Source organism: Ailuropoda melanoleuca, chromosome 19, assembly GCF_002007445.2.
Source record: "Ailuropoda melanoleuca isolate Jingjing chromosome 19, ASM200744v2, whole genome shotgun sequence".
Taxonomy (NCBI): Eukaryota; Metazoa; Chordata; class Mammalia; order Carnivora; family Ursidae; genus Ailuropoda; species Ailuropoda melanoleuca.
The window spans coordinates 10,954,860-10,978,645 of NC_048236.1; the positions used below are offsets into that span (position 1 = coordinate 10,954,860).

General features: G+C 41.8%; 1 protein-coding gene across 2 annotated transcripts in view; it reads right to left on the reverse strand.

Moving 5' to 3' along the window:
• Nucleotides 1-23,786, reverse strand: part of ELOVL5 (ELOVL fatty acid elongase 5) — a 75,985-nt gene that overhangs the window by 40,187 nt on the left and 12,012 nt on the right. The window contains exon 2 of one of the 2 annotated variants that reach the window (XM_034647809.1): nt 18,949-19,058. The exons of the other annotated variant lie outside the window; for it this stretch is intronic. The gene's annotated coding sequence lies outside the window, so the exon portion shown is untranslated. The remainder of the gene's footprint in view (nt 1-18,948; nt 19,059-23,786) is intronic. 2 annotated transcript variants of the gene reach the window in all.

The following is a 23,786-nucleotide window of genomic DNA, read 5'->3' on the forward strand; positions in this document are numbered from 1 at the left end:
GGAGGGACAGAAACGATTGCAGTCTGAAGCTGTTAAATCTTGCAGGAATTTGTTCCAGCAACAGAGGCAAGGCTTAGAAACTAACAAGTCAGTGAGGCTGAGAAGGCAGGTTCTTCCAAGTCAACTCTCCTTTCTCTTTCTGGCTTTCTGTTTGGTTAGGACACATGACCAAGGCACCAAGTGGCAGCTCGGCCCTAAAGGGTAAATGCAGCCCTCTACCTTGATTAAATTGGAACTGGGAAGGAAATGAAAAGGTCTGTTGTCTAAAGTACAGAATTTGGTTATGAAAACAATATGACACTGTTATTACTAGAGTGAGGCTTAACAAACAAGGAAGCTAACATTTCTTGATGACTGCAAATCCAGCTTTTCAAAGACTCAATAAGGAACTATCCTCATTTTTAGATGAGGAAACAAAAGTTCAGAGAGTTCAGATAACTTGGTCAAACAACAAACAGAGCCATTTACTTATTCTGCAGGTTATAGACTTGGGGTGGCCAACTATCCCAGTTTACTGGAACTCAAGGGTTTCCCACGTTACAAAATAAGTTGGGGGCGGGGGGAGGACCAAGCATAGGATAAGCCCGAGGCACACTAAGAAAAGCTGATTACTCTACTCTGTCCACATCTTGGGCTCTTTGCAATTCACCACGCAGCTGATTTTTTTTTTAAGTACATTTTAAGGCTATCATTTTGTCAGTTTATGTATTTCAAAATGCCACCTATGAAAATGAAAACCACAAACCTTTCTGTATCTCACAGTACCCAAGATGGGTTTTTTTTCCCCTGTAAAAAAGTGAAACTGCTGTTCTTATGATACAATATAGCAAGGAAATTTTTCTACATCAGAGTTTCTGCAAACTTTTGTTTCAAAATAGCAACTGAGGCCAGGAATGATGGGTAGGCACTCCCCCAGGGCTTCTGCAGGCCCTCGAGCCTGCCAGCAGGGCTCAAAGGGCTGCCAGCCAGATGGGCTCCTCCCAGAGCTGCACACCAGGTCAAGGGCTCTGGCCAGAGGGGAAGGCAGGTTGACCATGTCACAATTTCCTCCTCTTCAACAGCAGCCCAGAGGCAGCCCGCGGGCACCACTGAGAAGTAGTGCACAAGGGGTTTTTGTAGGTCAGGAAGGCCACCTCGCAGCAAGTTAGCATTGCTCAAATAGCCCTGGCCCTGTCTCTTAACAAGATCCATGGAATACTCACTAGGATGGCTATAAACATAATGACAATGACAAATGTTGGCGAGGATATGGAGAAATTGGAACACGCAGATATGGTTGGTAGGACTGTCACCTGATACATCTGCTGTAGAAGTTTGGCAGGTCCTCAAAAAGTGAAACACAGAGCTACCTTAACGTCAGCAATTCTAGGTAGATACCCAAGAGAAATGAAAATATATGTCCATATAAAAACCTGCACACAAATACTCACAGTGGCATCATTTACAACAGCCAAAAATGGAAACAACCCAAAAGTGCATCGACTGGTGAACAAAATGTAGTATGCATCCACACGATGGAATGTTCTTCAACCATGAAAGGAAGGAAGTATTGATACACGCATGCTACATGAATTAACCGTGAAAACATTATGCTAAGTAGGAGAGTCCAGACACAAAAGGTCACATATTGTAGGACTCCATTTATATGAAATGTCCACAGCTGGCAAATCCATACAAAGAACACTAGTGGTTTCCTGGGGCTGGGGGAAGGGTGGGGAGCGAGTGTAAAGTGCTGACCTGTATGGTGTTTTTGAGGTAATAAAAATGCTTTGCAATTAAATGCTCTTAAAATAAAAAGTTTAAAAAAAGGAGAAGTACTTTTAAAAAAAGCTTAAAAATTCTGCATACTCAAGCCCCCTTCTAGAAATACTTATACTAAGGAAATAAAAGCAGATGTGCATTACAACTTATCTATAGGACAGTCATCAGTGATGTAATAGCAGGGATGGGGGTGCTTTAAATACCCATCTAGAAGTACCAGTTAAATACACTGTGGTATAAGCATACAGTTAAATATTAAGCTACCATTAAAAGTTAAATACACTGTGGTATAAGCATACAGTTAAATATTAAGCTACCATTAAAACAAAATTATTGGTTATTTAGAGAAATGAAAACCTATGTTCACACAAAAACCTGTACCTAGTTCACAGCAGCTTTATTCAAAATAGCCAAAAACTGGAAATAATCATACCATGAAATGTTACTCAGCAATAAAAAGGGGCACTCTATTGATAGATATTAACAACCTGGAGGAAGTTCCAGAGAATTATGCTGAGTGAAAAAAGCCAATCCATTTATATAGCAATTTTGAAATGACAAACTCACAGAGATGAAGAGAGGAGTGGCTGCCTGGGGTTAGAGATGGTGCGAAGGCAGGAGGGGCGAGATGTAGCTAGAAAAGTCTGCAGCTTGATGGTACCAATGTAAGTATCCTCTTATGACACAGAACTACAGTTCTGCAGGGGGAAACTGGGAAAAAGATACTTGGGATCTCTATTATTTCTTGTAACTGCCTAGGAATCCAGAATAATCTCAAAATAAAAAGTTTAATAAAAAAAAAAACAACAACAACAAAACAAGGATCCATATTAGGGTGCCTGGGTAGCTCAATTTGTTAAGTGTCTGCCTTTGGCTCAGGTCAGGATCCCCGGGTTCTGGGATCCAGCCGTGAGTTGGGCTTCCTGCTTAGAGGGGAATCTGCTTCTCCCTCTTCCTGTACCCCTCCCCCCAGCACCCCTGCTCACTCTCTCAAATTTTTTTTAAAAAAAATCCACAAAAGTGAGGAAAACAAACCAATAAACAAGACTAACCATTTGATTTTTTTAAAGCATTTGATTTTTTAAAAATTCAAATACCATCCTCTATACCCCCACCCCAATCCAATGACACATGGCTATAACTTTCCGGCATGCGTAACCATTAAAGATTTATGCTGGAAAGGGAGCTTCTGAACTATGACCCCATTCGTGAAAGTTTAACCCTTGACCAAAGTGCTGGTATTCTAAGTCTAATTTTTAGTCTACTGTAGCTTCTTGGTAAATGCTTATTTATATCCAGACTACTCGGGCTATGCAGAATACTGTTTTGATTAGTGTCATGTTCTGATTCACTTCAAGGGATCACAGAGCTCACGTGGACCAGTTTTCACAGAAGAAAATCACTAAATATATCAAATAAAATCTTCCTTGGGGCACCTGGCTGGCTCAGTCGATAGGGCATGTGAGTCTTGATCTCAGGGTTGTGAGTTCAAGCCCCACACTTGGTATACTTAACAACAACAACAACCAACCAAACAACCAAACACTAATAAAATCTTCCTAAATAAAATTTATGATTCAGAGACATTCTGTGATGTCCGAGTGTTTCAGAGTCAGAATTATGAATACCAAATCCCATTTTTCAGGACTGCAGATGAGCAGGCATAGATAATTTAGATAAATCTGTAAATACACTATGCCTCTAGGGTTTAAATAAGTTCCTGCCATCAGTCATTTCCTTGCCACTTTCCATTCTCATAAATGGAATGTAGAAAACTTTAGATAGCACTCATTGAGAGCTGTCAGATCCTAGATGTTTTCTGATAAGACATTAAGAAAAGCTTATTGCACTATGAAAAATAAAAACTGTGCTTTCTTCTATTTTTTGGATCATTTTCTTGTAAATCCACTGAAAAACAAGGTGGTTCAGAAGCACTTTTATAATGTGGAAGAGTCCCATCACCCTGCTTTCGTGGTTCACTGGGGTGAGCGCTGTGCATCCATCCCACGTGCGCTCAGCAGTGACTCTTCTTGCCGCCGACAGAGGGAGTTGTTCAACTTCCACAGCTCTCCAGAGGACAGGGGCACTCCAGAAAAGGCTGAGATGACTTCTGTAACCCTCTCTGGAAATTCTCCAGCAAGATTAGATCTCTTCCTAGCAATGCTTTACTTCATTTCACCAAGTGCTACTTTCAACAAATGTGCCACTGTGTTTAAAACCCCCTTGACAACCATTAAAGGTGAAATGCTGAGAATCAGGCCCTACGGTGATTACATTTTAGTGGAACTGCAAGTATTTTAGCAAGTCATACTAATGTAACTGAATATTCTGACTGGCTAATAACAAGATTTTCCCTTCATTTCAATTCTCCCCAAGTACCAATATTCAACTCTGAGCTGTCATAAAAGCCATGCTGCTGTAACAAAATGAAAAAAGGGAAGTCAGCAATCAAATTAACATGAAGTCAATTAGGTGCCCACCTATAGCCAGAACACCAAGGGAGAAACGCTAACAAGTCCCAAAATGAAAATTAAGAACATAGTTAAGGAGGAAAAAACAAACATCTATTTTTGTATAGAACTTGTAAAAATTCTTTCCTAGAGCAGTGTATCAGGTGAAAAATTTAGGAAAAAAACGTAGGTTGCAAAATGGCTTGTATCATTGTTTAGCAACATGCCTTTGGTGCTCAGTAAAGGGGCTACCAGGGGTAGCTGGTAGAGATAAGAGAACATGGCCCTTTCCCTGGAGCTCAGAGATCTACCTGTCATCCAGTCCGAATCAGCATCTTTTAGCTCATTTCAAAACACAAATTTAGCATAAATCAACAACAGCTCCACACCCTCCCCCACCACCTCTGAAAGGCAAGAATATTTAATCGGTGGTGGGGGGAACACATAAAATTATATATCCCACTTTGATCTGGGAAAGCTATTACATTTTCCTACAAGGAACCAAATGAAAACAACCACTTGAAGAGAATTAATGTGATTACATGTTTAAAATGTACGATAGTTTTTTCCACTGATTTTTTTTCACAGACAGGAACAATTTAATATATGCCACCGGGAAGAAGAAGTGACAGGAGAGGGTCCTAGCCCAGGCTGCTATAACAAAATACCACAGCCAGGCAGTTTAAAAAACAGACATTTATTTCTCACAGTTCTGGAGGCCGAGACATCCAAAATGAGATGCCAGCAGATTAAGTTCCTGGTGAGTGCACTCATCCCAGCTTGCTGACAGCCACCTTCTGGCCATATCCTCACAAGTTAGGGGCAGGCTGCTCCTTGGTCTCTTCTCAGAAGGGTAGTAATCCCGTCGTGGGCATCCTCATGACCTCATCTAAACCTAATTACTTCCCAAAGGCCCACCTCCAAATACCAATATACCGGGGTGTGCGTGCGTGTTAGAATTTCAATATATGAATTTGGTGGGCGGGGGGGGGGGATATACACAAACATTCAGTCTATAACAAAGAGGCAATTTTCCATTTAAGACCTAACAGGAATGATTATAATTACAGTGTCTAAAGAAAACTGCTACCTTTTAAAAACCTGGTTTCTAAGGTGAATCATTTTCATTCATTCAAATTATCAAAACACATAATCTCTACTTGACAAAAGGGCTGTGTTCCAGATGTTAGCTTACAAACAATCTTCTGGTCCTTGGAAAATTCTATTTTTTATAGAAATAATGTTATATTAGTAGGCTAATAAGTGTTTTGCAGATCCCACACCAACTGTAAAAATCTGATGTAAGCAAAAGAGACCTTTTCTCTATTCACAAATGATAAAACTGACATTTAGAGTCTTCCAAACCTTAGGGATACCAGTCCCCAAATTAGGAACTCTACGGGTAAGTGGTTGATAGATCTCTAGATGGGCCCTATGCCACTTAACTCAGAATGAAGTGGCCCCTACAGGACTATAGATTCTATTTCTAGGAGAAAATATAATCTGTAATATATATAATTTGAGTTACAATCCTGTGCTCTGACACAACACTGTAACGTGATGCTTGGAAAGCTGCTCACCTGTACAGACCTCAGTTTCCTGATCTCTAAACATGTGCAAAGTAATGCCCAATACGCATGGGGTTGTTGTGAGGATTGTGAGGTTATCCAAAACACCCGGCACAGTGCATCAGCACCTTCATTCCTGGCAGCTACTATCAGCACCAAACATCCATCAAACATACATTTAATGCATTGTGACAGAGAAATCCACAAGACAATAAACCTGCCTCCAGAGAGGACAGAGTCTAGCAAAGGGAGAGAGAAGTGATAAATAACTGTAATAAAGTGACAGAGGTGCCTTGCCTAAGGTTGTACAGGGGAAATGGGAGGATAAAAAAAGAACAGTCAATTTTACACAGGGACAAGAGGGTCAGGTGAGGCTTCAGTGTCATGTTTGGGTTAAGGCTTACCAGTGGAGAATGGGGTCGAGGGGAGGGGAGAGCAAAGTGAAAGATGATGCAGGAGAAGTAGGTAAGGGCTCTAGTGTTTATTTTAAACTGGGGAGGTGGAATGAGAATGGGGGTGTGCAGGAGGCTGGAAAGAAGGTGAGGTGAAGGTCATGTCACTTAGAAGACCACTGCCGTAGCCCACATCAGAGGCGGAGGACATCGTCAGGCCAAGTTGGGGAGGGAATGCAGGGGCCAGAGAGAAGAGCTGTTCAGAGGTGGGCCAGGTGAGGGACAGGTAGGAGTCCAAGCTTCTGGCTTCCCACTCTGCACCCTGGATGGTGTGCTACTCAAGAAGTCAGGGAGCACAAGGGCAAGCAGGCCATGAGAAGGAACAGGGAAAGTTCTGACTCTCTAGAAATGTACTTGTCCACTACGAATCTTATTACTCACAGATCGATTATACAGTTTCATAGGTGCCTGCCGAGTTAGGAGGTTCACCATACAGTCCAAACGCATGGAGTGCAAGTTAGTGAAAATTCACTGTACTGATATGTTCTCTTATAGGGAACCATTTGGAAGGTGAGCTGTGCATTGAGTTCATGATGTTAAGCGTGAGAAAGTTCAAGCTGTGGTGCCTGGGTGGCTCAGATGGTTGGGTGTCTACCTGTGGCTTAGGTCATGATCTCCAGGTCCTGAGATCAAGCCCCAAGTGGGGCTCCCAACTCAGTGGGAAGTCTGCTTCTCCCTCTGCCTCTCCTCCACTTGTGCTATCTCTCAAATGAATAAAATCTTAAAAAATAAAAATAAAAATAAAAAAATAAAAAGAAAGAAAGTTCAAGCTTACGCTGGGACCTATGCCACACATTTGTTTAGGGATTTACATACTCGTGTCCTAAGAAAAAAAATTAGGCCATCTATGCTCTAAGATGAATTACAACACACTTCTGAAGGCTGAATTATTTAGCAAACTGCTAGTTCCCTTTACTCAGTGGTTTGCTAACGACTGCTCCAAGGGAGTTTTTCAAGTCACTTTCCGACCACATCAACATCCAAGAGGAGCTAACAACCGTGGAGAACCTGACAAGCCCACCACTTCAAATGATTTTTTGCTCATTTTCAAGTCCATTCCTTTGAAGATCATAATGATTATAACAATAGCAACTAACACTCAGTCCCTACTATGTGCCAGAAGTTTTTCTGCTCTGAATTTACAGGCTAATCTTGATTCTATTATTTTTTCACACATCTCCGCCACACAGAGCAGTACACTGAGGCAGAGGGCAGTTGCGTCATTTATCCAAGGTCACACCAACAGCAGACAGAGGGACCCCAGAGCCTGCTCTTTTAAGAACCACACTACTCCCTCCCCAATGTTACAGTGAAAAAAAAAAAAGAAAGAAAGAAAAAGGAAAAAAAAAAGGATGTTTACTGCAGGAAATCTGTTAAGTTTTTTGTATCATTTTAAAGTAAAAACAAAAAGCAACCAAGAATGTGGCAGAATCCATGTTCCCCTTATACCATTTATTAGCAGGGTGATGGTGGACAAGTTGACCTCTGACAGCCTCAGTCTCCTCACCTGGCATACTCCCTTCAAATGTGACTAAAAATAATACCGTCAGATGAGATGGTTCATGCAGAGCATTTAGCATGAAGCTATGCTAATATTATATGAAATCTATTTTTTTCTATGCTTTAAAAAAGCACATACTTGCGATCCTGCATTTCGACACTGTAGCAATCGTTTCCTTCAGAAATCTGAGTTCTAAAACAATATTTATATAAATATTATAATTATTCCCCTATTATCATTTAATCTGTTTCAAATTTTTACTATTCTTAAATGATATTGCAATGAACATCTTTGCACATAAAACTTTAGCTGTATGTTACTTCTCTGGGTGAGATTCCCAGAAATTGGCCAACTAGGTTGAAGGGTCAACATATACTGCAAAATTTCTTTCCAAAACATTTTTACATATAACATTCCCACCAGCATCGTCTACAGGAACAGCCTATATAACTGCATCCTGGCCAGGACCAGGTAATCAATCTCAAGGAAAAAAGATTTTTTCCACTAATTTAGTCTGGTATAAAATGCTCTGTGTATAAATCAAAAATATAAATCCTACAGAAATCCCAATGGCTGAATAAATAAATACTGAATTATACACTGAAAATCTGGATAAATAAAGAGCCATTTCTGGATAACGTTCAAAACAGAAAAAGGAATAATAAATACTGTGTATCGTCCACTTTCTAAAGGGTCAATCTGTGAATATAACAAGCTGGTATTTGTTAGGTGGTCACTTATGTTAGGAATCTTTATTTCTCTCGGGTTATTAGTAAGTGGAATTGTCTGTATTCCACAAAAATTCCCCCTCAAACCAAGGAACTAAGTCTAGTTACCAATTTGTAAAACCTCTAGGAGAAGCATTACATCTTACATCCAACAACCGTGACCCACGAGGACAAGCATGAAGTTTAGAAAGCATAGTTAAAGCATTTAAGTATCTATTTTGTCTAGGGACATAGACCTTTAAAAAAAAACAAAAACCAAAAAACAAAAAACTGAATCTACCAACCCAACCATAAGGGAACCCTTAAAACAGTAAATTTGATTCTAGTAAGATAGGCTCATAAGACTAGCTTTAAAATAACTAAATGTTTAAAAAACCGAAACCCAAAAACACCCCAAATGTTTTATATATTCAACAACTTCAAGTACGAAGACTCCCAGTTGGTTTTTTAACTGTGAATACAACATTTTGCAGAAGATAGGCCATTTTTGCTGATCAGTAGCAAGAGTCAGCCAAATTCAGTTTATGTCATTACTAGTTTTATCAATAAAGCATCATAAAACAGTCTGATTTTTTTTTAAAGATTTTATTTATTTATTTGACAGAGATAGAGACAGCCAGCGAGAGAGGGAACACAAGCAGGGGGAGTGGGAGAGGAAGAAGCAGGCTCATAGCAGAGGAGCCTGATGTGGGGCTCGATCCCACAACGCCGGGATCACACCCTGAGCCGAAGGCAGACGCTTAACCGCTGTGCCACCCAGGCGCCCCAACAGTCTGATTTTTCTAACCCCATGTGGAGGCACTGAGGGAGCAGTCAGAAAAATATTCTGACTTGCTCACAGAGAAACTTCACACGAATTTCACAGGACACAAATGAGAAACCCCAAAGAGTCCTCTTGCTTGCACTTTTCAGCTCAATCACCACATCCAGAATAAATAAGTGGCACAGGACCCAACAGATTCAATTTAGAATGAATCAACTCCTACATGGGTCACAAAAATCCTCATGATGAAAAATGTCATACTATCCAAGAATTCAGTCACAGTGAAAGGAAAACTTGATCAGCAAAATGTCGGGCAGCCAGTAGGATAAGCTATCCAAGGTCTAATAGGATGAAATGGCATTAACTCTGGCCTAATTTGTTCCAGCATCAAACAAATCTCCCATCATTATAGATTGTAACACCTCACTAATGAGTTAAGAGGATTTCATTATGAAACCATAACATTCTTCCTTTAGAGAGTCCCTGGCTTCAGGATGGTAATATTATTAAAAACAGAAAACACAATGATAATCATAAGTGTAACTAACACTGAACACTTAGTACTGCCAAGCAAGATACCATGCACTTCACATGCACCATTTAATCTTCTCATTTACCTTGTAAAGGGTTATTTTTCTCACTTTGCAGAAAAGGAAATGGAGGCTCACATACCAGACCTTCTCTGCACACCATCACTGAGCCTGTGCTGCTCTAGGGGCATCAAACCCTGGCCCTGTTTCTACATCTTGAGCTCTTAACTGCCTCTCGCAGTGACATTACACTAAGTTTAACTTTGCCAGGAAATAAAGCGAGTGCATCAAAATAGCAACCCACAAATACCTGTAACAGACTGCTGGGTTCTAAGTAATAATGTATTGTGAGGAACAATTTATGCCCAAGGCAATCTAACACCAAGACAATGGTGTCCAATAGTGTCAGTGAGCCGATGGTTATAACAGATGGCAGTGCTTCTGTGACACACATTTGATTTGGGGTTTCTTTCCCCATATAAATGAATCATCATAAAGACTTTGGTGTCCTGCAGACAGCATACATGAGGTCATATTAATCTCAGGTAGCAGGCCTGCTTAGAAATGACATAAAAGCAAATAATAATGATAATGTGATTTCAGGGATGCTAGGACTAAAAAAAAAGTAAGTGAAAACTTCTGGTAAGGGTATCCTGGAGAAAACATGATAGGGAATGAGAAATGTGTCCATCATGTTTAGCACTTGTCAGTTTCCAGAGCCAGGAAGAATAATGAGCTTTTCCCAGATCCTTTTAAAATATGGATGTGCAGGCATATATAAAGATTATAGATCTATCTTATCTCTAGATATTAATTACACAAATTTATGTTATTAAAATACACATTAAAAAAACATACATATGTACAGCTCAAAGATTTTTAAAAAAAGGAAAAACCAGGCCTATGGCAATGAGTTTGAAATAACTAGCATTTGGCAAGACAAAAAGTTGAGGGATGAGTTATCATAAAACAAAACAAAACAAAACATCAAAATTTATCTCCAAAGAGGATAAGCAAGAAGTATTAGCTTGAGGTTTGATATATGGAAGAACTTCCAGAGATGTGCAAACACTAGAAAAGGCCTGCATAAATAACCCCCCACCCCTCTGGGGGTACAAATTAACCTGAGGCCAAGGACTTTTTTCCAGACACCGATAACTCTACTCCACATACATTGAGAAAAGGTAGGAAAACACTGTGCTAAGGATCGCCTAAGTCTCCCGACTCTGCCCCACCCTCCAGGCCTACTTTCTAACGTGAAAAGCCCATCCCATGGTTAAGTTCTTTCAGAAAGGTCGGTGAATAACTTCTCTTCCAAAATGCCATTTGTTTCCCCACTCAATTTACTACTGACCAACTTCTCACGTGTTTAGATGTCCTATCCAAGCACAAAACAATTGATGGAAAGATACAGCAAAGTACAATCTAGGCATTATTCTTCAATCTGAAACACAAATTCTAGGCTGCTACCCCTTACCGTGTGTGTCATCAGCCAAATGTATGATATTTATATCCAATGCTGTTTTTTTTTTTCTTTTTAGAGTACCCATATCTTATCTATCACTTGTGGAAATTTACAAAGATTACAAGCTGTGTGTAGATACTTATGCATGCCAACTATTTCCAGGCACTCTCTTGGATGGAGTGGACCTTAAGAGTCTAGAATTGTCTAATGTAACTAGAATCGCATACACATGGAAAGTTAACACCACAAAAGCACCAGGTAAGAGGAGAGCCAAAGGGGTGAGGGCTACAGTGAGGAAGCAGAGATCTGGGGCTGGGACACTGAGAGGCTTCCCCAGAGCAGTGGCTTGGCCTGACACGAGATTAGCAGGTGTGGGTGGGCCGAGGAATGAGGGAAGGGTATTCCAAATACAAAGGTGCGGAGAGAGAAGTGGGGTGCCCTACTCTGGGAAGAACTATGATACTGGGTGAGCCTGAGGAACGCCTCTCATTGTACCTCAACCACATTAAGCCGCCCCACAGCTGACCTGCAGGTGACAACACTACCTTCACTAGAAAATCAAGTCAGCAATGAGTTAAAGCACTTTAAAACAGGTGAGAGTCCCACAAATAAAGTGGATTGTTTTTGAGCAGGACACCGGGGAAGCCTTCACAGAGGTGGCATGTGACCGGGTTATTAAGGATTTTTCAAGGCAGGAGGCCCAGAAGGGAGAGCGTGGATGGGTATTTCATGCTGAAGGCAGAGCACAGAAAGGCATGGAGGCATGAAATGGTACAGGAGAAAGAAGGCTCAGGGGACCAGAGCACTTCAGTCACCTCCTTACCTGTTGATACCATCTGCCACGTTCCTTATCAACATCCTCTTCCCATCTGTACCACAATTCCAGGCCAGGGCACTGTTTTCTTTCACATGGACCCCCCAGTGGACTTCCAGGTATCTACTCCCGTCCCCTCCCATCCATCCCCACACTGCACCAGAGTATTTTTAAGCCACCAAACTTGATCAGGCCATTCCTGCCTGCAGTGTCTCAACTGTATCCCTTGATCTTGGACATAATCTAAAATCCCTCACTCTGCTTAGTGCCCTCTTCACGCACTAGCTGACACCACCTTCTAGCTCAGCTTCTGCCTTCCCCCCCAGGGCTCTGCCCCCCACCCACACCCGCTTCCTTCCCCCTTCTCCACCGCAACCTTTACTCTGGCAGTAGTACTACCTATGCAAGGAAGTGCCCTCGCTCACCTGTCCCACTTCCTGCTTCCTTTTATTTATGTTGCAACCTTCCTCTAACAGATTGGTCACTCCAGAGAAATCTTCCCTGACTCCTCTCCGAAAACCCAAGTCTAGGTCAGGACTTTCAGTTTACTCTCATACCCCAAATACAAATTAACATTTAGTAAGTCCTTGAGGGCTGTGCCTGGTCTGGCACACCAGGCACCATCAGCTCAGTGTGTGGCACACAGGGGGTACCCATGATCTATCTGTGGAACGGGTGCTCTGCTGGGTTGTGAGGCTGGAGAGCAGACTGGGGACACAAAATGGGGAAGACTTTGAAAGTCAGTAAGTCCTTAAAACTTTATTCTGAGTAAGCGGGTGGCTCAGTCGGTTAAGAGTCGGCCTCTGGCTCATGTCACAGTTCTGGGGTCCTGGGGTGGAGTCCCGATTCAGGCTCCCTGCTAGGTGGGGAGGCTGCTTCTCCCTCTGCCTGCTGCTCCCCCTGCTTGTGCTCTCTGTCCCCTTCCCTCTCTCTGACAAATAAATAAATAAAATCTTTAAAAAAAAAACTTAAAACAAACAAACTGTATTCTGGAGACAGTCAGGAGAAGATAGCTGGGCCCTGAGGTGGCCTTGCTGTCGACACCGCTGGACTCCATCACTAATCTCAGCACCAACCAGAACTGCTGACTCAACTTCAAAGAAGCAGAAAGAAACTCCAGATCTGCTTCCCACCTTACCACGCTTGCAGCTGAGTGAGCAGCCCTCAGAGCAGCACTGCTGCATCATTACCCAGCAGGCCACCATCTCAGAGCCTTCCACCTCACTTGCCTCTTTAGAAACTTGGGTCTGCTCACCTGCTCACTGCAGCGCACGGTTCTGGGTGACCCTGACTTATGAACACAAGAGATTACCCCCACTTTAGATGGGCTCCTGTTTCCACATCTACTCTCTAACTTGGGACCCCAAATTTACCCCACTTTGAAATAGGACATTCCTCCCCCTCTTGAAAGCTAGGTCCTTCCCATCCACTCCTCTACTCCATTTCCCCCATGGCAGTCATTTTGCTCCTGGTGATTACCACCACCAGATTCAGACCTCTGATCCCCACCCTCCCAGCCCTGGCCAGATTGGACCTCACAGTCAGCCATTCCACAAATACTCTTGATGCTGCCCCCACCTCTGTGGAGCCTTAATCCTAGGGAACGCCAAGTGGACGAACTGTTGATTTTGCTGAGACTCGGGATGTCAAGAAAAGTTCCTAAAAACTCCGTCTCCTTCAGTCATGTCACTTTTTACATGCTGCTACCTGGATGAACCTCGAAAACATTATGCTAAATGAGAGGAGCCAGATACAAAAGGTTACATATGTTGCATAATTCTACTTATATGAAATATGCAGAACGGGCAAAGGCGTCAAGATAGAAAGATCAGTGGTTGCCTAGAGGCTGTGGGGGCAGGGAGAATAGAGTGACCCCTAATGGGCCCCGGGTCTCCTCAGGAGGTGATAACAATGTTCTGGAATTAGAAGTGATGGGAGCACAACACTGTGGTTGAATTAAACACCACTGAATTGTCCACTTTAAAATGGGTATTTTTCACTTCAAAAAGCCTCAAATACTTAAAAAAAAAAATCATTCTTTTCCCTTCGATTTCATGAAGAGTGACTTTCCATCTTCCTACCTGCACTTTGGACCCTTTCTTACCTCTTCAAGAATTTATTTAACTCCCATTTCCTTTTACCTTCAATTTCCTTGTCTATAAGATTCTTTTTTCTGCTGACAAATCTGTTCAAGCTGACAAATCTGTTCAAGACTCCCCACCCTAAAAATCCTTCCCTTAACCTTGTTTTCCCCTTAAATCTCATCTAGAAGCATCTAGAAATCTCATAAAAAGCAGCCAACATCAACAGCCTCTTCTTCAGCTCCAACATTCCCTCTAGTTCCCTCCCCAGTGATAAGGCAGTCTACAGACAGTGAAACCTACCTCCTACAACACTTCCAAAACTGATAAAATACACCAAAAAAACTCTCCTAAAAATGAACAGACGAGCTTGCAAAAAACTGAGGTCAAGAACGAGCCAGGCATGAGTCATTACAAAGAAGCTGCCAGACACCTTTGGAGTCACACTGCCCGATAAGAGGGATATGAGCCCCCATGTAGCTATTTAAAAGTAAATTAATTAAAATTAAACTAAAAACTCAGCTCCTCAGTTGCACTAGTGATCTTTTCTTTCTTTCTTTTTTTTTTTTTTTAAGATTTTATTTATTTCTCTGACAGAGAAAGAACACAAGCAGGGGCAGCAGCAGACAGAGGGAGAAGCAGGCTCCCTGCTGAGCAGGGAGCCCAATGTGGGACTCGATCCCAGGACCCCGGGATCATGACCTGAGCCGTCTGAGCCACCCAAGCGCCCCGCACTAGCGATATTTCAAGTGCCCAATAACTACCTGTGGCTACTACTATGATATTGGACACTGCAAAATATTATCTCCTGGAAAACTCTCGGCATGTACAAGTAGTGCAGTTCAATATGTACCTCACGTAGACGTCACAGAACGGAGGCTAGGACATTTTGAAAGAATCCTCTGGAGTAAAATCAAGGAGAGGTGTATGCAGTGCTTACTAAACCCCAAACTAGAGTTCTGTGTGATCAGACATTATACAAAAAAGGTCAGAGGAACCTTTCTTTAACACATGAAATTATAAAGGTTAAATGGAGTAAAGAGAAAAAAAATGGAGAAATGGGACAGGATGCAGCCAATTTTTATTAAAGCAAAAGCAATGTCCAAAAATCAACAGTTTAAAAAAAAAGTCAAGTGGTATCAAATAGGCATTAACAAAAAAATAAATTAGCCATTTTAAAAACTATTCCAAAAACCAGTCAATCTAAAGGCCCAAATAGTAATGCATAAATAGCAAACAGAATGGGATAAATAAAAAGATAAAATGGACATCTAAAAAGCTATTTATGCTATTGAGACCTTAATCTCTTAATTTAGTCTTTTCTGCTTTGGATTTTTAAAAAACTGACCACTACAGTCTTCCATGAGCATCTGCACATGCAACCAGCACTGTTAGCATGGATTTACTTTTAAATATTATTTAATTTTTATTTTAGCTTAATTTAGCTTAAATTATTTTAACTAATATTTAATTAGTACCCCACACATTTATTTGATAAAATGACCCAAACCAGCCTACCTAATGATGTTCAAATATGAAGGTGACATTCAGGAGGTAATAGCTGTTCACAGAAGAAAAAAAAAAAAGGTGTTTTCGTGGCTAAGTAAAAAGGCAGTCCCTTAGGTAAAAATTAAATAAATAGGATCTGATTAGAACAGCATTTCTCAAAGTATAGCCCAGACATCTATGAGAGTTCTTGAGCCCTTTTCAGGGGTTCCAAAGGACCCAAACTAATTGTGTTATATTATTAAGAGATTACGTGCTTAATCTCATCTTTCATCATCATTGTAGTAAAAGTGTCTCAGAGACTGCATGATGTGCAATATGCCAAAAAATCGAATACAGAAGCAGATTAAAGAACCCAGCTGTCTTTCATTAAGTCAGATGCATAATATGTTGGCAAAAATATCAAAACAATGCTTGTTTGCTCTAATTTCTTTTGTGTCGGAAAATATAGGTCATTTATGTTATCATGTAATGGACTCACTATTATTTTTAGATGTATTACCATTTAAACTGTTATTTAAAAATAATTTTTAAAATAATTTCTAATAGAGTAAATATCAAGATATAAGCCACATAAACGAAAGCTCTCTGAAGTTCTTAGTAATTTTTAAAAGTGTAGGTCCTAAGACCAAAAGTTTGAGAGCTAATGTATTAACAATTGTGTGTTGAATCTTTCCCTCTCTACAAGGTTTTATTGCTAAAAGGATATTATAAATTTAGCTTCCCAATTTAACAGTGAATACCCCAAATATACTTCAAAAAGAATGTGTCTTTATACTTCAGTGGGAGTTAAATTTAACTTGGGGTACAGAGTTTAAAAACTAAACCCTCAAATACTTGAAGCTCATTTAAATGGAGTCATTTTGAAAGCAAGCTAACAATAATGAATGAAACTTTCAATAAATGTAATTTAAAGCACCCCATGAGATAAGAGACTCTTAACTACAGGAAACAAACTGAAGATTGCTGGGGGGGGGGTGGATGGGGGAGATGGGGTAACCGGGTGATGGGCATTAAGGAGGGCACATGATGTGATGAGCACTGGGTGTTACATAAGACTGATGAATCACTGACCTCTACCTCTGAAACCAATAATACACTATATGTTAATGAACTGAATTTAAATTAAAAAAAAAAATAAAGTACCCCATGAGATAATTAAGTTCTTACTGATTCCCCACCAACTCATCAAATTATACAGAGTGTGGTGTGATGAGAAACTCAACACTGATCAGACAGGATAAGCTGATTTTCACATTACTATATGGGCATAAAAACTCTGAAAGTTTCTTTAGTCAAAGAATAATAATACTAACTCCCCTTCCAAATCAGGCTACCTCTCGTGGACACTCTTACTCACCAAAAACTAAAATTTTAAGTCATAAATAACAAGAGGAGCACGTTTGCTGTGGCTCAAACACATTAGGCAGTTCTGCAAGAATATGTCCACTCATCAACCATGACACAAAAGCTGAAGTACTTAAATATCCTTTTTATAGAAAGAGAAAATGCTAGCTTATAAAGTAAAAAATTCATTTTCCTAACTTCAGTTTGCCACAACAAAACACCTTTTAAAAAACCACACTTTCCATTGGTCCAATTTTCATTAGGTCCTCATTTCTTTGACTCATTTTGAAATTCAGCTCAAGCTAGCATCGTGCAGGTTTTTCAAAACTTCAAAATGCAGCGTCCTCAGACAGAAAGCTTCCCCCCACACTGGCTGGCCTGTGCGCTCACCTCCTCTCTTCCTCACCTCCTCCCTTCCTCTAAATTCAGTGTCAGGTGCAGGGATGGCCCTGACATTGTATGGAAATCTAATTACCAGAAGGAAAGCAGAGTCCCAGCTGAAGGAAGAAAAAGCAGGTCAGTAGAGAGATACAGAGAGTGAATATGAATAAAAAAGGGAGAAAACTGCATGACACTCCCTTCTCCAAAATAAGAATCTAAGAGTGACATTCACCTCTCCAAGCAGGACTCTTTTCACTGCTTGAAGCGTATTTGTCTGGAATACAGCAGTGTCAATGAGAGAACAAATCTTGTGCAGAGAACATACTTGTTCGAAAGGTACATTACCTACTCCCATCTGTTATGAAGAAACTCCATACTTTTCACTCAGAGCTCAGAGCATTCACCTTTAGGTCATAGTCACAGAGCAGGTATCTTCGTAGGTTTCTCTCTACAAAATGTTTCCTCAATTTGCTTTCTTAGTTTGGAAAACGTTACAGAGAAATGCCTATAAGCCAAGTAGACTGTTTCACTATGGGGAAACAAGAATTCAGTTCAAGGAAAAAGTTGACATGTTAATGGGCACCGAACAGGACCAACACTTTCTCCTTCCTCTCCATTTCAACAGGGCTTCAAATCACCTTGAACTCAGTTTCTGCTTTCTGGATGTTTGGGGAGCTTTGTCATTTAGGGATACTGATTAAAGTAAATGACAACCTACAATTTAGTACATATAAATTTTAATCAAGGGGCAAAGGGAAGGGAGAACAGAAAGTTTAGCTGGTCAAGTCAGAATGAATGAGATTTCTTGTTTCAATCTTATTTCCTTTTTTGAACCTTCCTTTTTTCTTTTTTAGATTTTATCTATTTATTTGACAGAGAGAGAAAGACACCACAGGCAGGGGAGCAACAGAGGGCCAGGGAGAAGCAGGCTCCCTGGGAGCCCAACACACGGCCCATCCCAGGACCCCTGGATCACAAGCTGAGCCGAAGACAGACCCCTAACCAACTGAGCCACCAAGGCATTCCATATTTCCTTTTTTGGAGAATGAAACATAAGTAACTCATTGAAATCAAAGTGATTTCATGTGTGGTTTATGGAAGCTATTACTTTATTAGTCATACCTCCTATCTTTACAGGCTTTTAAAAAAATTTAATTATATTCAGTACAGTCTTCACTGAAACATCTTCCTTTTTTTTCTTTTAAGCTCCAATTACATGGTGCAAATGCCACCAAGTAAAGGACAGTGATCAAACAGATAAAACAGCAACAACAGACAGGTGGGAAGGCGATGCGGTGCACACACACACACACACAAAAATCTGTCATCTCAATACGTTCTACACAGTTGCCCTGAAATGGTTTCTTTCCCATTTCCCAGGAAATAGGCTGTAATTTCAATCATTACAACCAAGCTCATTAGGAAGAGCAAAGGAATTTGGAAACCAAGAACTTTCAGGATGTAACCATGTCTAAAATAGGTGTATACATAGTTCAACAGCAAACTGATATTTCTAAAACAGCTGTGGAAATGATACAGCAAGAAGCATCCATGTCTCTTTTTCCAGCACAAGCCAAGTTTTGTTTAGGGCTCCATCCTACCTGACTCAGTAAGGGAGATCTGACAGTTTCAGGATCTGGAAATAGGGCCCCGAGTGACTGGCAAGGTGACAGAGACCAACCTGAACCAGAGGGGCTTCTGAGAAGGTAACCTGCAGTACAGAACAAAATATGCAAGAGAGGGTCACAGAATTACGTTATTTTTATTTTACTTAAATGTACTAGTTATTTATTTATTATTAACTGTATCTATTAAAAATTTTAAGGGTATATAGAATTCAAATGGCAGCAGAAATAACTTTGGTATAGCACCGGGAAAAACTTCTTAATTTTAAGGAATATACCATAACTGGATTTTTTAGAAGCGTCGCTGAGTCTCTACCTTGGAGAAATTTAAAGGAACAGTATAGGTACAAATCATAACCAATGACACCCAATCCTGCATCCCAATCCTGGACATGACGGGCCAGTGTGCATCTGATTTCTCTCCACCTACACGCAGGCAATGCTCCTAAACCTCAAACTAGTAAGTCAGAAACCGAATTCATCGGACTTCTCTTCCAAGCTTCTCTTCCTTCTGATTCTCGTATTTCTGTTACCTTCCTTGGAGTCCAGCCCTGAAAGTACACTCCATCCCTCACCCGCCCTGGATACCTGGCTACCTCGGTTTCCGGTCCTGTAGCAATTCTGCAATTTTAGCCTCCGTCCCCCCACCCCCAGTCTCACCCTATCACTTCTCTCACTTCTCTACCTCAATAGTCTTCTAATGACTCCAGAACTCCCTCCTCGCCAAGCCCTGTCACAAATGAATCTGTCCCATGATCCTTCTTAAAGCATAGCTCTAGGCAGACAAACACTGAACACTGTTATAGTTTTCTATGGCTACTGTAACAAACTGCCACAAACTAAAGAGCTTAAAACAACACAAACTTCCCTTACATTTCAGGAGCCCAGAAGTCTCAAGTGAGTCTCAGACTAAAATCAAAGGTGCTTCTTTCTGGAGGCTCTACAGCAGAATCCTCTTCCTGCTTGCATTTCTTGGTTCAGGGTTTCTTCATCCATCTTCAAAGCAAGCAACATTGGGCCAAGTCTCCCTGCATCACCGCTGTTCTAGTTCCCTTCTGCCTCCCTCTTCCACAACTTATGATACCTGTGATTACACTGAGCTCACCCGGATAATCTGGGATAATCTCCCTTTTAGTTATTAGCTGATCAACCACCTTAATTCCATCTGCAACCTTAATTCCCCTTTGCCTCTAACCCAACATCTTCACAGGGGTTCGGAATTAGGACACAGCCATCTTTGGGGTGCTGCTATTCTGCTGACCACGACGACCTGATACAAAGCACCAAGACAGGCAAAAGTTAAAAAAAAATAAATGCAGACTTTTGCTGTCAAGAAAATCACACGAAGTCCTTGGATACCAAGTGTTAATTGGCTCCCTGTTGCTTAAAGAATTAAGTCTAATCCACTTAGCCTTACATTAAAGGCTTCCACTATTTCAAAATACTGCTGCAGCGTTATCTTCTACTAGTTCCTTGTAGTGCTCTAGGACTGGACTCAAACTGCAGACCTCAGGAGCACCAAACGCACCAGGGATTCTCCAGTCTCATGTAATTTGCTCTATCCAGGGGCCCTCTCCATTCTCATCTCTTAAGGCCCAGATCCAAAGCCATTTAGCTTCTCTTTATCTCTGCCTTCTCAGAAGCCCACACTGCCCTGTTCCACAGAACTGGCAGACCCATCAGTGACACAGGGAACGAGTTTAGGCAGAGAAAGTTTCAGGTGCTGTTCTATAGCTAGCTGGGTGACCTAGGGCAAGCTATTTCAACTTCCAACCTTGCTTTCAACATTTATCAAGTGAAAAGGCAGACCAAGTTATTTCTAAATTCTTAATCAGTTCTTTTTTCTTTCACCCTTAAGATTTATTTATTTATTTTAGAGAGAGACAATGTGTGGGTAGGGGCAGAATCTTTTGAGCAGACTCCCACCGAGCGTGGAGCCTGCCCCAGGGGCTTGATCCCGTGACTCATGAGATCACGACCTGAGCTAAAACCGATAACTGGATGCTCAGCTGACGGAGCCACCCAGGTGCCCCTCTTTCCCAGTTCTTAAGCTCCATGAAATTGATAGGACTTGTATCCACTTTGTCTATCCCCAAAGCCACTGTTCTGATCATCTTGACTGGATTAATGCACTGCGTCCCAATGGATCATCTCTGCCTCCAGTCTGGTACCGCTCCTCACCCCCCAAAAGCATCTTTCTGGGTTACTTACCTCCCCACAACCAGTTAAACGCTTGCAGGAAAATGTCCAAATTCCTCAGTGTGGCCCCCAGGGCCCACATGATCAGGCCTCTGCTTCCTCCTTTGGTTTTCCTCACTGACTTTTTCAGTTCCTCACATGTTCCTCCATCCCCCAGCCCCCTGCCCCTCTTTCCTCAGAGCCTCTGCTATAATACTCTGCCTATTTCCTCTTTCCATCAGAGAGATTCCTGCTTATTCTCCAGGCAACTTTCCTGACCCTCCCCGTATGAGTTAGGTATCCTTCCTGTTTGTTCTCATGGCACCCTGCACTGAACTCACATAGTTCCCATCACTGTAGTATTGATACCTGCTCACTTGTCAGTATCCTCCCTCTGAATCTAAATTCCACATGGGCAGGACTGTCAATCTCATCTACCACCTGTGGAACAGAGGTCATTGCCTAACTCCTGTATACAAGAGCAGGACTTTTGGCTGCTTATAGCCAGAATCAACTGAGACTTTTCCAGCTTCTCTTGCAGCTTACTGTAGCCACAAGTTTAAGTTCTGGCCAAGGAGACAAGCAAAATTATCTAGGGGCAGTTTCTGGGAGCCTCCCCTAAGAGAAGGCATGGATGACCTGTCTGCCCCTTCTTTGTCTCTCCAGCCTACTGGCTGGAAGACAGGGATAGCACACTCAAAGCCTGACGCACAGTGACCTAGCAGTGAGCCTATGGAGGGTTAAACCGGTCCTGGACCACCTCTGCAACCTTTTATGGGAGATACAAACTTCTACCTTATTTTGAGATCCCCCCGCTGGAGCCACTACTATTTTGAAATCTCCATCACTTACGGCCAAACCTTACTGTAAAAGACATGGCCACTTCCACAATAATTATGTTGACTCAAGTACATACCTCACCTCTTCCACTGGATTATAATCTCTTTGCCAGTGGGTGTACGGTCATGTGTCACAGCAGGATCTATGCTCCTTAGCAGAGGGTAGCACACAAGAATCTTCAATGGTGAGTGAGTCTGAATGATCAATGAATGAATGACCATGGGGCTACTGACACAGACAGGCTCTGTCCAACCTATACAGTCTACTTCAACCTGGAATCAATGTTGTGGCCAACCAAAATAAGGTTAAAAAAGTGTGTCAGCTCCCATTACTATTTTATCACTAAATAGCTGGATGTCAAGATACCAGAGTTTATTCCTTCCCTGGGCACGGTGCACAGCTGTGGCCTATCACTGGCATATTCTTCATGAATGCTTTACAAGGTAATATGCAAATAAGCAAGGTTTTTTAAAATAATAGCATGTGTCATCTGTGCTCCTGGCTAAGTGGGATGTCCGGCAATTTGTATGGTCTGAGGGCTACCGCTGCCCTTCTCCCTCAGCTTGGAAGTAGGAAATGGTAACACTGCAGGCAGGGAAGCCGGTCCTCCACAGTCCCCTGCTAGGCGGGCTCCTCATTCCTGGAATAGTATGCATTCTCAGACTACCAGGGGACACTCATCTTCTACACAGTCATTAGCACAGATTACTGAACTGACACTTGAAAGCTACATCTTTAGAGACACATTCATGCAAACAACTGCTAGATAGCTACCACATGCCTGATGGTATACAGGTACCAAGGACACAGGCATAAATGTGCCAGACACTGAGCAGAGAGAAAAGGAAAGTCATTCTTACATTAAGAATGAGGAAACTGAGGCACACAAAGGTTAGGTATTGGAATCAAAGTTATACAAGCAGGAAGGCGTAGGAACATCTGATTCAATCAAAAGGATCAAAGGCTCTAAGGTGTAAGGATTTGACTCGAAGAACAGGGCTTTTTCTGCTACTAAATTTGCTTTACTTTTGTGGGTTTTTTGTTTTGTTTTGTTTTGTTTTTTTGTTTTTGCTGGGGAGCAACAGATGAGGAAGCATTCAAATACCAGCCTGTGCAGAGTAGAGATGGGAACAGACATGCACATTTGGAGAAATGAAGTCGGTGTGCTCAGAGTGGGAAGGGCAGGCAGGGAAGTGGCAGGAAATAAAGCTGGATCAAGAATGGCCCTGAAAAGAGAGAAAATGAAGCTTTTAGGATGGAGTGAAAGGATCCTATTAACATGTCAGAATACCACTGTGACAACGGAGTAGAGACCAGACCACAGGGGAGACAGGAAGGAGCTGGAGAAACTGTAGTTGTCCAGTTAGGAACCAAAGTGCTGCAAGGGCTGGATGATGGGAGGGGAAGGGGCCACAGAGAGGGACAGAGAGGAGCCTGAAAGGACAATACTTGGTGACTGACTGCTAGAGTGGGGGAAGGAAGAATATGGCTGATGAGAGAGAAGGACCTAGACACTACTGCCAGCTCAAAGGCTTGGGCAAACTGGTGGATGGTGGTGTTCCTGACCATGCTGGCCAACAGGACAGAGAGTTTTGTAGGGCATCCAGGTGAACCTAGCTGAGGAGAAGTTGAGTCTGGAGCTCAGAAGAGGTGGGTTAGAAATAAATGAGATGGAAATTGGGTGGACAGTCAAACCTATGGTCACCTACATAGCCCACTGAGATTGGTCTTCCAACAATACTTTGCAATTACTCACCTAAATCCTGAATTTTGGGAAGCCCTTTAAAACATGCCAG